The sequence below is a fragment of the Callorhinus ursinus genome, unplaced genomic scaffold, assembly GCF_003265705.2.
Source record: "Callorhinus ursinus isolate GAN/ISIS: 27379988/994484 unplaced genomic scaffold, GSC_fseal_2.0 scaffold7, whole genome shotgun sequence".
Lineage (NCBI taxonomy): Eukaryota > Metazoa > Chordata > Mammalia > Carnivora > Otariidae > Callorhinus > Callorhinus ursinus.
The window spans coordinates 55,635,034-55,652,630 of NW_027397069.1; positions in this window are offsets into that span (position 1 = coordinate 55,635,034).

The following is a 17,597-nucleotide window of genomic DNA, read 5'->3' on the forward strand; positions in this document are numbered from 1 at the left end:
CATCTGGCTGATGTCACTGGTGACTCCGCAGACAGCCAGAGGACAGATGAGACTCATGGGGCTCTGCGAGAGAGTCTAGGATTATTGGCCAGTCTTTGCCCCTTTTGGTGAGTGGCTATGTAGACAATGTTAAAAACCAATTGATGATTCATTCTTCAGAGAAACATCTCTGAAAAGGAAAAATTTGAAAGAGCAAGGTGCTACAAATAAGTCAGGAATTTGTTCTGTAGGCTTGTTGGGTCTATAAATACCTTGAATCCTGCTTGCTAAGTATTGGTTTGATGCATGTCTCCAGGTAATAAGAATTTTCTGTGTTCTTTGTGGAAAACCTGGGAGACCACATGATAAAACAGTTTATTAGGATACATCTTTACCACTACTCCTGATTATCATTATTTCCATTTTGTTGAACGCTTAGTATCGAGAGCATTCTAGAACCATACTAAAAGCCTTTAATATATTCCCCTTGATTAAGTCTCAAAGTTGATGAGGAAACTAAGGCCTGGGGTGTTGACATAGCTCCTCAAGGTCATGCAGTGGTAGGCGACCCAGTTGGGACTAGAATCCAGGGCTGTCTGACTCCAACATCTGAGTTCCTCACACATCTGCATGTCATCTACTTTCATCCCATTCCTTTGGTTTTGTGGTGTGTGTTGGAGGGTGGGGCTTAGTGTTACAAGAGGAAAGTAGAGGAAATGGCAGAGTACCCCCCCACATTCAGCCTACCCAGGTGAGCAAGCGCAGGGGTGGGATGTGATGGTGGTGGGCTGGGGAGTGCAGTGATAGGCAAGCTGGCTACCAAACGGAGGAGATAATGAAGACAAATTGTGGTTTTTCTCCTTCTGGATTACAAACCATCGTGCCAGTCTCGGCAGCTTTGGTGAGGAGTATTCTTTTCCATGACATCATCTCAGCTTTGAGGCAAGAGTTGTCTAGCACCTTGTAAGATACAAGGTAGGTCCAGCAAAAAAACCCTGAAAACTGTGTATGTCTCTTAGGAACATCATTAGTGGCTCCAAGTCTTGTTGAGAAGCTTCCTAACACTGTAAAAGGGACCTCATGTAAACTGGAGGCACACAGTACACACATTTTGCTGTGGCTGTCCTCTGGTTGGGGTCCTCAGTCCTGATATGGTAATCAGATGGCTGTCCAGCTTCTTGTCAGATGCTCAGGGACATGATGAGAGGCTGTCTAAGAAGTGCCAACACCACCAGCCCTTGTGTGTTGTTTGTGATAATTAATTATCAGACAAGACCTGAAATCAGATTCAGAAGTCTATTTCCTCTTATATGAAAAAAGCTACATTGTTCATGCCAGCAGACGGCAGGAAACTAAATGGACCATCCTTCAGCCTGAGAAACTTAATAAAAATATTCCAGCTGAGATACAAAGGAAAACTAGAATGGAGTAACAATGTTCAATCTAAACATTGATCTCTTTATAATGTGGGACATGAATTCCTGTTATTAATTTGTTTTATTTTGGAGTGTGTTCTTTTTTTATTATTCCTATTTTCTTCCTGTTTTGACTTTGGATCCAGCATTAGTCATATTTGACTCTGAATAATCTCATCCTACCATTGTATTGATGTTTTCCTATCTTCATCCTGCTTTGGAGGACAGATACAGGACTACATATACTTTACAAAAAGAAAAAATTATTTTTTAATTCTTCCTTTACACTAAATGTCTGGCTAGAGCTACCTGAGTTGACTTATATTCTTTCCATGTCATCTCACCTAATGACAGTCCCAATGACAGGGTCTAGATAGTGATAGAAGCGAAAGCATCCATTGGACCCTCCAAAGGTCCAGTCATAACATCAGTTGAGCCAGCTGCCCAGATTCTTTACTTTTGGCAGAACTTTTGACAAAATTTTAATTACTGTGGCTATATCTATTAATGAAAATGATCCATTTTGATTGAAAGTATAGTTCCTTTCAAACTATGCCACAGTATTTTGTACCCATGATTTGGGTACAGTGTTTCTCAAAAGATGTTCCTGGAAGAAAATCCTCCAAAGTGCTTATCAAAATGCAGATTCCTGTTTCCCACTCTAAACCTACTCATTAAGACCCTCTGGAGGTGGACCTAGGGATATGCATTCAAAAAATAAGCCCTGTAGGCAATTCTTGGGCATATTAAAATTGATAACCACGGGCCTAGAGTTCAATAACTTAAGCAGCACTTGTGTAGTTCTCCATGGTCATCAGTGGCTAGGGAAGGTTTACAAGTCCTGAGAATTGGTGTTCATCCATTCATTCAGTGAGCCTTTACTGAATACCTCTGATACTTAGGTTGGGCTGAGAAGACCAGTATGGATTCCATACCCTCATTTCCCTTATCTTTGGAATGGAAATGAGGGTCTAAGGTAGTGTTTTTCAAACCTGCATGTACATCAGCATCATGGGGAAATTGATAAAAATGTATATCTCTCCCTATACACACACACACACACACACACACACACACACACACACACATTCTACAGAGCCATGTGCCCCCCACCCCACACTGGTCACACTTTATATCCTTTTGGAGTAACATAAAATGTAGATAGATAACCCATATATTAATCATCCCACTAATGTTGTTCTAGTTCAGTGAGTTTAATTCTTAGTTTCATAAAGATTGCCATGTTGAATTTTTGTTTGTTTTAGCATTTCCTTCAGACAGACATCTAGAAGTAAATACTTTCTGTGGTAACTTCTCTGAAAGTTGGCTCAGTTCTGCTTTGTCCACTCTCAAAGATGAGTGAGTTTATGTCACTGGGTCAGCATATATGGACGGGTCATTAGGTTGGACTCTGATCCCAAACCATGGGGTTGTTAGTTAGGATAGGGATAAGCTTCTGTAACAAAGAGATCCCACAATATTGTAGTTTAAATCAGACGGACCTTTATTTCTCTCTTTTACTGCTCAAATAGGAATGGTTTAGGACTAGTGGGGAGACTGACATTCTTAACATGTGGCTTCCATTTCTGGGTTCAAAGTGATTACTCTGTTCCTATTGCTTTACAGACAGTGAGAGGGAGAAAATAATCTGGGAGGGTACACCCACTGTTTTAAAGACAAGATCTAAAAGTGGCATACATCATTTCCAGTCACATTCCATTGGTTGGGACCTAGTCACTGGTTTCACCTACCCACAAGAAAGAATAGGAAATGAAGTAGTTATCTGGACAGCCAGGTGCTCAGCTAAAACTGGGAGAAGAGAGGTAGGGACACAATTAGCAATCCGCCCCAGTCTTCAGCCAAGGTCTTGGAATCCAGAAGGTGAGCAATCCAGTAGGGCATGTTGTAATTGCTCCTTTATTCTATGATCCCCAGCTTGCTCAACTTTGAGCCTTTGAGATGTAAGCGTTAAGTTAGAGTCACATAGTGAAACCTTTGCTAATCTGACAAGGAATCAAGGTTCATGAAACACCTAAATGTGGCATTTTTATAGAGTATGGCTAAACTGGAGTTGGCCTAGTGCAGACATTAGCTACAGGTTCATTTGAGCTCCATAGTGTGTTTTTCTTCCCTCCTCTCCTCGCTCCCTCCATCCCTTTCCCTGTCCCTCTTCTTCTTCTCTCTCTCTCTCCCTCTCATTCTCTACATTTCCTTTCTGTTTTTAGAACTTTGCCTTTTTTTTTTTTTTTTTTGCTATTGATAAGTACATAAGAAAGAATTTCTGGGTTTCAGTGAAAAAACAAGTTTTAAAGTAGAATTTTCAACAAGACACCTAATGAACAATGGTCTATTCGCACAGCTGAAAGCTCTACTCATAAATCTCTTTCTCTTTTAGATTTGTGAGGAACAAGAGGTTATATTCTCTGCATGGGATTTTGCTTCTGGGCTAGGGTTGACTGCAAGTTTATTGGAATGAGCACTATGTTTTGTTTTGTTTTTACCATGAGGGACTTCTGCAAAGAGCCCCATTGCTCATCATGTGCTGTGAGGAAAATGGAGAGAGTTTGCAGACCAGTTCTTTCCCTTCATTCAAAATTAGGTACAAGCTGAGAACCACTGGGGATTTTTTTAAATCCTGTTTTGGATGAAATAAGCAGACATATTTGAATTAATTAATATTGTAAGGTGACTCTTAGCACTGAAACTGAGTTAGTACCTGATAAAAGGAACACTGAACAAAGAATCACAAAACCCCTGCCCTAGCCTTGACCTCGCCACTGTAGGGCTATGGGCAAATTACCAACATTTCTATGCCTTTCCCAATTACATAAAGTCAGAGATTCTTATACTTCTAGAAGAATGATTTTATAGATTCTCTAGTCTGACTTCCTTGTGATAATCACAGGAAGACTGAGGTGCAGCAAGCCCTAGCTGATCATCCCCCACTTCATAAACCAGATAAACCATTCCCTTCTTAGTGAACCCTGTACCCTACATGCTAGCACTCTATAGTACAATATTTGGCAGCTTGTAATTGATGGGTCTGCTTTCCCTTGGGCTTCTTAAAAGCAGAGCCCATTTCTTATCTATGTTGTCCCTTCCATATAGCCTGGTGCTATGGATGGCTCATAGTAGTTACTTGATGTTGGATAAATGAATGAAGTAAGTACACCATAGTCTGATGATTGGTCAGGAACTGGTTAATAGCTGGGTAGGGCCAGGGCAAGTTTCATACTCCCAGACCAATCTTTTTCACATTCAACCTTTCCCTACCCTTAAGAATAAGGGTAAAATGTGATATCAAATGTAAGAAGTTCTTGAGAACTAGAGATTTGGGTGCAGGAGATGAATGGTTTTCTCTGGGCGGGCTTGTTCTGCTGTTGCAGTCTTGTGGTCCTTAATGCCAAGTTCTTTTTATAACATACTTCTCTCTTCATATTTCCTCCAGAACCTCTGCTTGGAGTGGTATGGTAGAGGTGCCTCAGGCCAAACCAAGGAGGAAGATATTGCACTGGGGCCCAGAGCACTTGATAGGAGATTTTTATGTCAAAATCTGAAGCCCACAGTATCTGCTGTCTAAGTTGATGGCGACCTCTCCAAAATGAGGCTAGCAGGAACTGCCATAAGGAAGGCAGAATGGCTCATGCCCTCAGAATTAGGTATAAGACCAAGAGGCCTATGCCTGGGGCTGCCACTCAGGTGTTCACCTGATACTGCTCCCAGCTTAAGAATGGAGTCTGTATTCTGGTAGTCAAAATAACTACTCAGGGTGGGGAAGGACATGGGCCAGAGTCTTGGGAAGTTCTGCAAGGGCTGCTTTTAGCACATGGAGGGGACTGAGACAACTGAAGGCACAGTAACAAGCCTAGGAGGAAGGAAGGCTGCTGTGGGGTCACTGGGAGAAGCGCTTCCTGCCATTGTCTGGCCACATGGGGTGGGTTAAAAATAAAAATAGGTGGAACTTGAAGACTGTATCTGGACCCAGATCCACACAGAGAATCTGTTTCTGCTGTGTTTGGGGATGTGGAGAAATTACCCAGGGCATTTCAGACCTGTGACTATAGGATGTGGAGGTCAGAGACCCAAGGAGAGAGGCTAATAGATCCTAACCTTGCTCCCACTGTTTACAGAAGAATTGCTCAGCCTGGGCGTCCTACCCAGCAATGTTTGATAGAACAGAGAACCATGCCATGCAAAACACTGGAGTCTGATATAACAAGACAAAGCACAGAGCACTCAAAGACTGTTTCATAAATGCTGAACAGAGGTTGAAAGTCAGGTTCTAAAGGCTTCTTAGACTATCACCCTCTTTCCCGAAAATTTGTCCAAAGAGGACTACTTGGGGAACTTGTATTCTTCTCTGGCACTTTTTTTTTTCCTTCAGTTTTTGTTTGTTTGGCTGGCTTTAGTTTATGTTATAGAGAATGTCAACTGTGGTGTCCAAAAATAAACATCTTGTGAACCCATATGTAGCCATCAACTGCCTTTAAGAATTATCAACTCACGGCCAATTTTGTTTCATCTGTATATCCATCTATTTTCCCACTCCATGTTATTTGGAAACCAACTACATATAGTTTCATCTATAAGATTTTATGCTATATTTCTAAAACATAAATACTCTTTATAAAAGCATCACTATGGTGTCTAAAAAATTTAGAATTCTGGAAGGTCACCAAATGCCCAGTAGGTGTTCAAATTTCCAACACCTGACATGTAATCATGTCTTCCTCAGAGTCCCCCTAGGACCTACTCTGTCCTGATCAAGCGCGAGAACCAAGGCAGACTCACCATGCAGGCAAAGAAGCCGTGATGCCTTCGTCCTTTTGTTTCCACCCTATCATAATTTAACAAACCCGTGGTCTCCCAGGAACAGAGAGGGAGACCCCCAAATTGGAGGCAAGCACCTTGGCAACATAAAGAGAAAATAACTGACAAATCCCTAATTCTGGAAGATGCCCAGAGAGGCTGGGCCTGGAGCCAGGAGCTTAACAAGTTCCCATTGTTATTGGCAGCCGACAAATTTAGAAGCAGACAGGGGACCTTCTTATCAAGGGGAATTTTGTTAGCTGAGGCTGTGTGCATTTAAAAAGCACAATCAACCTGTAGTGAGCTAAGGGATTAAACATGATTTTTCTCTACTTGAATGACCCCTCTCCCTAAATTAAGCTGCCTATTTAGCGCCCTTAATAAATACATAGATAATTTAAACCATGTGGTGGCAAATTGAAAACATGGGCTTTTTGAACTATGTATTTTCTTTCTCATGTTGGAACATTTCCCTCGAGAAAATCTCAGGTCTCATGACTATGGAAAAGAAAGATCTGTATATCTTTCTGATTAAGTGTTTCATGATACACACATACACACTGATTAAGTTTTTTCTCTTTTCTTGGCTAAAGTGAGGTGTATGCTTCTGAGAAAAGTGTCCCATTGACACTTCTCTGGCGGCTGCCTGGTGTATTTGTCAACAAAACAAAATGTGAAAGAATTATATTTCTATAAAAGTAATTACATTTTCAAAGCAGCTTGTTATTATATGCCATGTGGCATTACATTGAACCAAGATGCTATTTTCCGCCTGATTGTTAGAAGTAATAATCTACATTCACAAATCAGTAAAAAATTCAAATATCTATTTTCCCCATTGCTTGATTGGGGAAAATAATACTCCCTGCTGGAATACCTGAAGGTTTGAACTGAACAATTTGACGTGCCAGTTTTCAGATATTTGTACTCATCTACTGATTTCAAATATAGCTTACATACACAAACATATTTAGTTTACTATTAGGAGTCTTGATTTGGATCAAAAGATGTTCATAATGTGACAAAGATTTTTTCTTTATAATTTCTGTATTCTCCTCTCCTCGAATTAATGAGTCACATCAAAGAGTGTCTCAACTTGCTTTGTTAAAACTTGCTTTGGCCTCTTTCATGTATGTCCAAAAAAATGTTCATAAACAGTTTTCTGGGCTCATGGGCCCATAGGATTCATTTGGTCTCCTAATCTCTGTGGTCAGAGTACTTTCTGAGACAGTGTTCACCACAAATTCCCTAGAGACAAAGTCTGCAGCTTCCCTTCTGATTCCCCACCTTTGACCCTCCCCATTATCAAGCGGTCTTAGACAAAATTAGATAATAGGAAAAATCTTGAAATTCTAATTTCAGTGTGTACTGACTTTCTCTTGCTATAAATGTGGCACATGGAGTATCCCAGCAGTAGACCGTTCTTGACTTCTGCAGACACTAAAGATATTTTAAGAAGAGGAGATTTGGCCATCCAAAAAGGGAGAAAATATTCATATAGGCAAATTTCATCTGGTTAAAACTTTTTGTTTTCTCTTGGAAGATGGACATTGAAAAACAAGTCTTCGAGGCCAGACTTTATTAGGATAAGAAAGCTGAATTGTCTGGTAAAGTATGTGAAGATACAAGAACTTTGGCCTTTTGAGTCCTGAAGCATTAACATGCCATGGAACTAGCGCCTCCCCCCCTTCCCCTTTGAATTTGTTCTCTGAGTGTCCACTGCCTGACTTCTCTGTGGCCAACTGTCTGAAATTTGGATCAATGGCATCATTTGAAGGAGCCGGTCTTTCAGAAGGAAGCATGAAAGCTTCTTAGGAAGCCTTTACACTGTATTAGTTTGTAAATCTAAATATTGCATGCAACTCTTGGTTCAGCAATGCTGTTCTTTTTCTAATAATTTACTGAAACTAATTGGATACAGGACACAGCTAGCTGGTGGGCAAGTCGAGATGTTTCAGTTAGCTTCTGAGGCAATACATGGCAGAATAAAGTAAACTCCCTGCCTGATTTTTTTCTTTTTTAATGATGTGATTAGTGTGCGTCTCTGCAAGAAGTTATTTAGCTGGAAAGAGGCTAAAAGAGATTGGACTTTACAAAATATTTAGAGGTTATACTTAGAAATAAATAATCGGTATTCATTTTAGAGATCATCTGAACACTTAAAAACAAAAGGATGCAGGAGGGTTATATATAGCTTCTATACATTCTCATGGTTTTATTTCCTTCCCAAGATTACAGAGAAGATAGATTTATTGGAAGCAAAATAACTATCTGTGATGACTTTTATGCTGGATCTGGTGTTACTTGTGTAATCACAAATGTGGATGTTTTTTCTCCTTATTTCCTCATATTGATTTTCTCATGTTTATAAAACATATATAATGCAATGCTGTAATAAGTGGCATATTTTAGGAGTTTGGGCATGACCAAATCCTGGTGGAAGATGGTACAACAAGCCCAGTAAATGGAATATATCTAGACTAGCCCTCTAGAGCTGTGCTGTTCAATATGGTAGCCACTAGCCATCTGCGCTTATTTAAATTTAAATTTAAATTTAAATTAAAAACTCAGTTCTTCAGTTGCACTAGCCACATTTCCAGTGCTTAATAGGTGCTGTATTAGACATTCCTGTCACTGCAGAAAGTTCTTTTAGAAAGTCCTGCTCTAAAGAATCCTAAATTCACTGGGTAATGGTCCCAGCTGTCCACACTTGTTCTCTACATTTTCTTACCCAGAAAATACAATGGGATTACATAGTCTCTTGGATTCTCCTATTTCTGAGATTCTCATCCCAAGCACTCCCCTGATACTTGGGAGCCACATGTGCATGACAACTCTCAAGAAGGCCATATGGTGAGAAAAGCAGCAGTGTTGTGGAGACAACATATTGGAAACTACAGAACTCAAACATTGTCCCAGTACTATCAGTTCAAGCTACATACCTCGGGAGAAGTCACTCAATTACTTTGTATCTCTACTCATTCATCAAATGAAGGCATTGAACTGAATGATCTCCAAGGCCTGCTTTGCTCTAAAATTCTAAAATGTTACTGACTTTTAAAAATAGCCCCTGCTAATGAACTTGAATAAACCCAATTTTGGTATTGTATAGTCTATGCTGTTTTCTTTGAAAACATTCTGAATTCTCACAATACCCATTCAAAGAAGGGGAAACTTATTGCCATTTTCCTTTCCATGAAAGGTTTGCAGCCATGGAGTCCTCCCTGCATCCAGCATTTGGAAGATGTGTGAAAAATGGCCAGTCAAGCATCTGTTTTCAATATAAAGATTCTTGGCATCTGTGTGCAGAGTATCAGAATGATCAAAGTTTTTACTTTTCTTCCAAAAATTTGGGTGTCTTGTAGACTTACAATGTGACAAAATACTTAGTTTAATATGTGAGTTTAATCTTTAGCTAGTGTACTAAGGCCTTTACTTTTCAATACTATATACAACATAGAAAAAATATTTTAGTCATTTCATTTGGGGGTTTTGGCATAAATGTGTCCATCACAGTGTGGTATTTGTTCAAATAAGTAATTATGGGATTTTTTTTTTCATTTGGGGAGTTTATCTAGAACATTAGAACACCAGGAATAAAATGAAGGAGAATGCTGTATATGTTTATTCAAATGATATTTAATAACCACCTTCTGTATGGCAGGCACTAATCTAGAAGGTGAGTACTCAGCAATAAACAAGAGAAACAAAAAACTCTCTTTGAAAGGAGTCTCTATGCTCAAATAAATTTAGGAAATTGTGTGCTAAACAAAATTAAAATTTTGTTTGTTTATTGATGTGGGATTTCCAAAGTTTTTCCATTGCCAAGTACATTGTGAATTTCTAAGATTAGAATATAGTAGGCAGTGTGCAATAAGCTTGCTTGATCACTGAACACTTTTCCCCATAGAAAGCTTTCAGAAAATGATTAAAGCTCTGTTGAAAAGGAACTTCGGTAGAAAAAACCTTTACAGATGGATGATGGACTAACTCATTGAGACAGGGACCTATTGCATTCCTTAGATAGGGTCCAACTGATGCTTTCAATTCCCTAGACTCTGTACCCTAGACAACATCCAGGCATGTGAAATAGTTGAGCAGGCCGCTGAATGCACAGCTGATGCTTGGTCATCCTCAACAACCAAAAAAAATACCTGAGAAGGATCATAGGGGATGATGCGAAGGTTGGATTTAGACTCAGAAGGCCTGGTTTGGAATCTGAACTCTTATTTGCTGAGCATTGTCACATAAGTTGCTTACTTCTCTAAGCCTGTTGCCCTGCCTGTAAGACAGGGGAGGTGATAGCCACTCCATAGGCTCATTATGAGCCTCAAATGAGGTCTTGTGTGTGAGCATACTTCATAATCTTGGTTCTGACTACAGAGAAAGTCACACTGGCATGAACCACATGGTCATAGTCCTCATCCAAATAGGTATTTTGGCAATACAGATGACTGAGATCCACACTGTCTCATTACACCTGAACGACAGAACATGGCCCTTCCCCTTATTCATAAAGGATTCTTGCTCCAGCCAAAGCACTAAGCATCAAAGACTCAATAATAGATACCATTCACATTCAAATTTATGTAACGAGTATAAAAAGTATGGTTATATTTCTGGTACATTGTCAAATATGGCACTGCTTATATGTCATTCATTTTTTAAAAAAGACAACATGCTTATTTTTGTATTAATTATACCAGCAAGCTGATTTTTCTCAAATAGACCAGTGCAATGCAAAAAAAGATTACAGAAATATTTTTACCAAGGTTGTCATTTGCTTATTGGACAAACTGAACTTTCCTTGGATTACTCTATGGAACTTACCATCTTCCAACTGCTATTACAATTCTTTGGTCAGAAGCCTGTCTCCCCAGCAGAGAGGCCAAGAGGAAACCGTTGAGTAAAATTTTCTTATCAGCCTCAAGTGGTCAGAGCTGACATGCAGTGTCCTCTGGTAAAGAAACCGTTCTCCCCCATCAGCAGCTTTGAGAAGTAAAAAAATAAAAGTGTGCTCTTTCCAAAATAGGCAATTAGTGACGGTTAGAAGGCCGAAGGGGAGAGGTTTGCTGACTTGACAAACCATGATTACTTTTTACAGCTCATGAAACTGTCTTCTAAAGAATCATGCTCTATGGCCTTAAGTTTATTGCACTCACGATTTTGGAAATGTCATCTTTTGGAAAGATAAGAAGCCTCAATGAGAAAAGAGGAGATTAATAGCATATCTTTGCCCTGTGCTAAGCATCTTAACATTTGTTGCCCAACAGAGAGGAGAATGGAGAACAAGTTTTCAGAGGCCCCTGGGCTGGGGAGCTGTGTCTTCCCTCAGCACAGATAACCCCCAACCCCACTTCATCCTTAATAACAAAGTCTGCTAGTCTGTTTTATTTTATAAACTGATAGATAACAGCCTGGATTGAATCATGGTTTTCCTCCTTAATAGGTGGTGACCTGGAGCACATCACTTATTAACCTCTGTGAGTCTTGATTCCTTCTGGTGTAAAAAGGGGATGGTAACAGCCTTCTCTTGGAGTATTGGGGGTAAGTGGCAGCTAAAAAGACCCTGTTGAAACTTATACTCAAAATCCTCCAAAGGCTACCCATGTCACTTTGAGTAAAAACTACAATCTTGACAGGGGCCCACAAGAAAGACCCTGCAGGATCTGCTGCCCCATCCTTCTCTCCGACCTCTTGCCCTATTAAGTACCCCTGTAGCTATGCTGGTCTCCTTGTTATTTCTTAAACAGGCCAGGCTCATGCCTGCCTCAGGGCCTTTGTACATGCTGTTCCTTCTGCCTGGAGTGCTCTTTCCCTAGATGTTGGCATGGCCTAGACCTTAGAGTCTTTACTCCAGTGTCACCCTCTTAGGGATCCTACTGATCCTATTCAAAATTGCAAACTCTCCTCCTTCCCTGCCTCAACCCCTTTCCTCCTTTATTCTTCATTGCACCTATGACCACCTACCATATATATTTTATTCATTTATGTTTATCTGGCTTTCTCCTTCTGAATGAAGCTTATGAGGTAGGGATTTTTATCTGTTCATTGCTGTATTCTAAGCCCTTGGAACAGGATCTAGCATATAGTGCACATTAAATATCTGTTAGATGAATGAATATTATAACACCATTAAAGCACCTAGCGCTGTGCCTTTGGTTTAAAAGGGGGGGGAGGGCAAGAAGCTGACTTGAATATATATAGCATGTTTAAAAATTTTATTCTACTGACTTGTGGCAAATGTCAAAAGTCAGCCCACAGATTACTTGCTAGTCACAAAGAGAACACATATTAAAAATAAATTTTAAAAAGGAAAAAAATTTTTACAGGAGAATACCATTTAATAAACGTTGAAGGAATGATAGGGTTAAAGAATCACCATTCTGTAGTCCCTAGTGAATAATTGATTCCGGCCTGGATCATCAATGGATACTAAAACTATGGTTTGAGAGATGAATGGGGAAGTGGATGGCTGAGTGCCCACAGATTTCTTGCCAGTCATAGGGGTAGAAATAAAACCAGTTACCCCATTGCCTTCATTTGCTGAGTCAGGAGCCTCAGAAGAGGAGAGGAACACAAGGAGGTGTGTGTTCCTGCATCAACAGCTCCACTCCCCCTGGAGCTGTAAACCAGGGCCCTGTGGCTTCTTCAACACAGGGCCTGTGACACATGGCTCAGGGCCCAGAATGTTCTGCTGGTGTGGGTAACAGCCTGCCATCTTTAACCTTACCATAAGACCTTATAAGTGAGTCATACTAGCTACTGAAAACAGCTTTGTACAGAGCTCTATTTTCCCCATGCAACCTATTTTTACTTCTACTTCTCCTTTCATTCATAGACAACTCAATTCAAGTTCTATTTATGTTAAAAAAAAAAAAAAAGCAAGGGTTTCTTCTCATCCCCACTGTTCCTTGTCACTTTTATCATAGGGTGGATCCATAGTCTGAGCACTGCTGAGGAGAGAGCTTTGCAAGCCTGGCCCAGCCTGCCTACCCCTCCTCTCTTATAACCTGGCACAGGGTGAGCCTGGGGCATGGCTTAACATCACTTCCAGTTGTGAAACCATCTAGTGCCTAGGTTTCTGCAAAGGGGAAGAATACAGAATTCAGTTATAAAATGACCCCCAAGGAAATGAGGAATTTGGGCCTGTAATGGAGTCATCTGGCCTTAAGCATCCTGATGATTAAGCAATCTGCAAGGAGGGCCCTCTAAGCCAGTCTTTCTTTTCTTCTTCTCCTTTGTCTGTTTATTTTTTTTAAGGCAAAGCAAAAATACTCTTCTGTCCTTGGTGGAGAGTTTATCATGGGAAATAAGATGTCAACAAGCCTTGAGAGTAGCTGGGCACTAGGCTTCATGGGGACTTGCTTGTAAGTGATACCATTTATTTATTTTTTTAATATTTTTTTTATGATGTTAGTCACCATACAATACATCATTAGTTTTTGATGTAGTGTTCCATGATTCATTGTGTGCGTATAACACCCAGTGCCATTTAAAAAACCAATATGAAACGTCACAGGAAAGCAATATAACAGCCAAAAGCACAGCAGAGAGGGGGCCTCACTAACTGCATTCCTACTTCCTCAGGCCAGGTTTGGGAACCCCTCCTCCTGAGTTTGGCAGCCTGGCTTTTGATTAGGAAGTTTGCATAGAACTTAAAATAAAGACGAACACATTTACTTTATGGATTTGAGTTTTCCACTGTTAGAGAAAATGGACCAAGAGTGGATTTGGTGTTTTTAATAATGTCATAACCACAGCATCGTTCTGTTGTGGTCCCAATAGATCCCCCCAGTCCCTAGCTCATTTTCTTCATTTGCTCTCTGAGAGTTAGTCCCCAGGTTTTATATCCATGGACTCCATACTTTAAAAGTTGATTTTAAAGCATGCATCATATCTTAAGTAATAGTTCAGATGGCAGGGCTTCCATTTAGCCTTATAAAATAGCCCTATCTGATATGCCTCCTGGATGGATGGATTGGAAAGTCCAGTTGGTGAGGTCCTGGAGGGCTAGCATAGTTAAAGCGTCTACCAGATATTTCCTCTGAGGTTCCATTATCAGAATCAAAGTCCCAAATTAGGACGTGAGGTTTCCAACCTCAATAGGGCAGCCCCAAATGGGGAGCCATGAAGTGAAAGTATAAAGTACAGTCAGAATGGTGGGTCAGGCTGAGACTTGGAGAAACTTCCTGGACCATGGTGTGTCTTCCAAGGGCTTTTAACCTTGTACCCATTGCCTCAAGCACATGATGAAAGGAACTAAAGGAAATGGACATCTCCAGGCACCCAGTACCAATTCTGGAGACCTTCCCAGCCCAGGGGAATATGTAGATGGACAATGGCCAACCCATACATGTAGACAGAGCTCTGACCCGCAAGCTCTGCAGCTATTGCTCCAGGATGGTCAGAAACTCGTCAGTGCTGTCAAACTGCCCTATTTTTTATCCTCTGTTTCCAACTCAGGACCAAAATGCTCCCCAAATCACAAAGGATGCACCACTTCCAGGTTCCCCAACAACCTCCAGAGCATACATGAAGCCTTCTCTTTTTTCACTCTGAAGCATTCCTACTCCTCTGCCTGCCTATGTACTTCTGCCAAGCACAAATGATAACTCCTGTGCTACAAGCTGAACAAACAGCTTGTGTGTTCCCATTTGGGTCATCTTTGTTTATTTCTACAGATCTATAGTAGACGTATGAAGACATATGTAGACAAACAACCCAGAACCTACACATCTAACTAGCGCTACCCTCTTCAAATAGTCTCTTTGGAGAATTAAGACCTGTGTCAATGATATCATCATTAATCAAATTTTTGCCACTCCTCTTTTATTGAATTAGGAGCCAATATGTTAGGGTCATAGGATTGTATAGTAGGCTTACTCCCCCTCCATCTCGTCACGTTTTCACACTCCCTCTCTTTCTCTCTGTCTCACACACACACCTCATCTCATTATTTCCGGCCTAGAATATGCCTCCTGCTAGTGTTAATGTTAATAATTTTATTCACCAACCCTGTCTCCAAAATCATTTTTAATTATTTCCCTAATTGACCCACTCCCACACTAGAGTTTGTTATTTAATAGATGTATGTAATAGATTTTGCCCTCTGTTTGAGAGGCTTGTCACAGATTTCATGTCTTTGCATTTTGCAGTTCCAGAGGACAAGGGTAAATATTTAATAAATTTTGCTTTGTACCAGTCCTTTCTAAGTCCATCCTCCACTGTGTCCTTCCTCAGATGGAAGACACTATCAATGTGCAGACCAGAGTTGGGAGGGTAGACTCTTTCTTGCTGGCAAAGCAGATGGTATGTTCTCATTCCCTCAACACACACAAAAGACAGGCTCTTTTGTGTTTGCTTTCATCTGACCCTGGAAACGGAACTTCAGCGTCTGCACAGAGATCAGTTTTGGACAATTGTAAAATATGTGAACAAATGTAAATTGCAAGCAATCATTTTGGCTTTCATTCTCATTGTGAATTCCTATGACAAAATGATATTTGTCCCTGTATATCACTATTTTTGCTCACAAGGTTCAAACATCAGAATTTTGCCAAGTGGCTCTTTCAGTTTGGGTGAGCTTATAATGATTCCAATTCTGGTAAAGGAACTGAACAAAGCAGCCCTGGGCCAGCAATAATTCATTTCATTGGAGTCTGGAGTGTACAGATACAAATGTTAAGGACATGCTGGAATGTTTATGATGTTCTCAGGCCATAGAGCTGAGAGCCCACTGAAGGACAGTTGCTGGAAAAGGTCTATATACAATTCATAACAAGCATATTCAAAATGGGCACTTTACTTTGAAATGATAAAATCACTGAATTGTTTGGAACGCCCACACCAATCCTCTGAAATTCTTCAGACATTCCCCTGGTGTGGCATGCTGAGGTTAGGGATAACTGGAGGGATATTTGAGCAGTTTCGTTCTCATTTTTCACCCCATGCCAGCAGCTGAGAGTGGGTAGGCAGGTAGGAAAGAAGGTTCCCCAATCCTTCTCCTTCTTGTAGCCCAAGAAATTTTCTGTCTTATTGGCTCTTCTACAACATTAATTACTACCCAGGGACATGTATATTTGGCGCTCCTTTCCAATCTGCACAAATGACCCTGGGGTGCAAGAAGAAAAATCAAAGGGACTCAGAGTCTGGTGGTTGCCCTTCTGCACATTATCTCCTCACTGGGACCCCAAGGTAATGAGGAAAAGACACTTCTCCAACCCATGTCCCCTGACTCAGGAGTGGCAGCCATTTTCTAGGGACTCTGGGAAAGAGGTCACGTCCTCAGTCTGTTGCCCTTAGGGCTTCCCTTGTCCCAAACCTGGAATGAGACACCTCTTCTCTCTTCTCCTCTAACACTCTGTACCGATCTCTATCATAACCTATTACTCTAGTTGCTCACTTACAGGTTGGTCTGCCAAGAGACCATACAGGTCTCAGGGCAGGGGCGGTATTTTAGCATCCTCGTATTATCCATTGAATCAAATAAGCAGTATGAGAATGACTAAAATCAAGCTGGGTACTGAGCACTTCAGGGAATCAGGGAATAAAATATCTAAGTACATACATACATATGTATGTTTGAATGACATGGTTTCAGTCTGCTGGGAATTGTGTGTAGAAGTAAGAAATCTGTGTAAAATAAATCACAGTGAAAGTATGTCGTAAGACTATACAACCATTTCCAATTGGCTTCTTGTGAGACCCAAAGCACTTAACAGATGTGAAATCACTTTAAAAACTTAAAAGTTTTTAAACCATAGATAATATGTTATTAATATAATAACTCATATGACTTTTAAAACCTTATCCTGTTTCTCTCAGAGACAGGAGATTTCAGGTATTGGAAATTCCGGAGAATATAGTAGTAGAATTTTCTATCTCTTCAGAAGACCTAATATTCTGAAAAAATGTAACTTGACTAACCATACTAAGGCTGTTTTGTTTATCTGTTGGTTTAATCTTGTCCACTTTGACCTCTAACTCACTTGATTTCTCTGCATGTCATTTTAATTAAACCTCTAAGTTTCCTTGCAGCTTTGAAATATTTATTTGTATTTGCTTTATTTCTCTCAAGAGATAAGATAGATAGATATACAGATATATAGGTATAGATATATAGCCATTATCATGACATGTCACTCATAAATATTTCAGCATACATTTCCTAGGAATAAACGGTGTTCTTCGGCATAATGACACTTTCTTCATCATAGCCAAAAATATTACTATATATCTTATAATATACAGATGCTATTTAAATTTCCCAATTTTCCCAAAATTGACTTATATTTGTTTCCTCTGATCCAAGATCCAATCAAGATTCACACACTATATTTTGTTATATCTTTTGGGTCTCTTATACTCTAGAACAGTTCTTAGTCCTCTTTA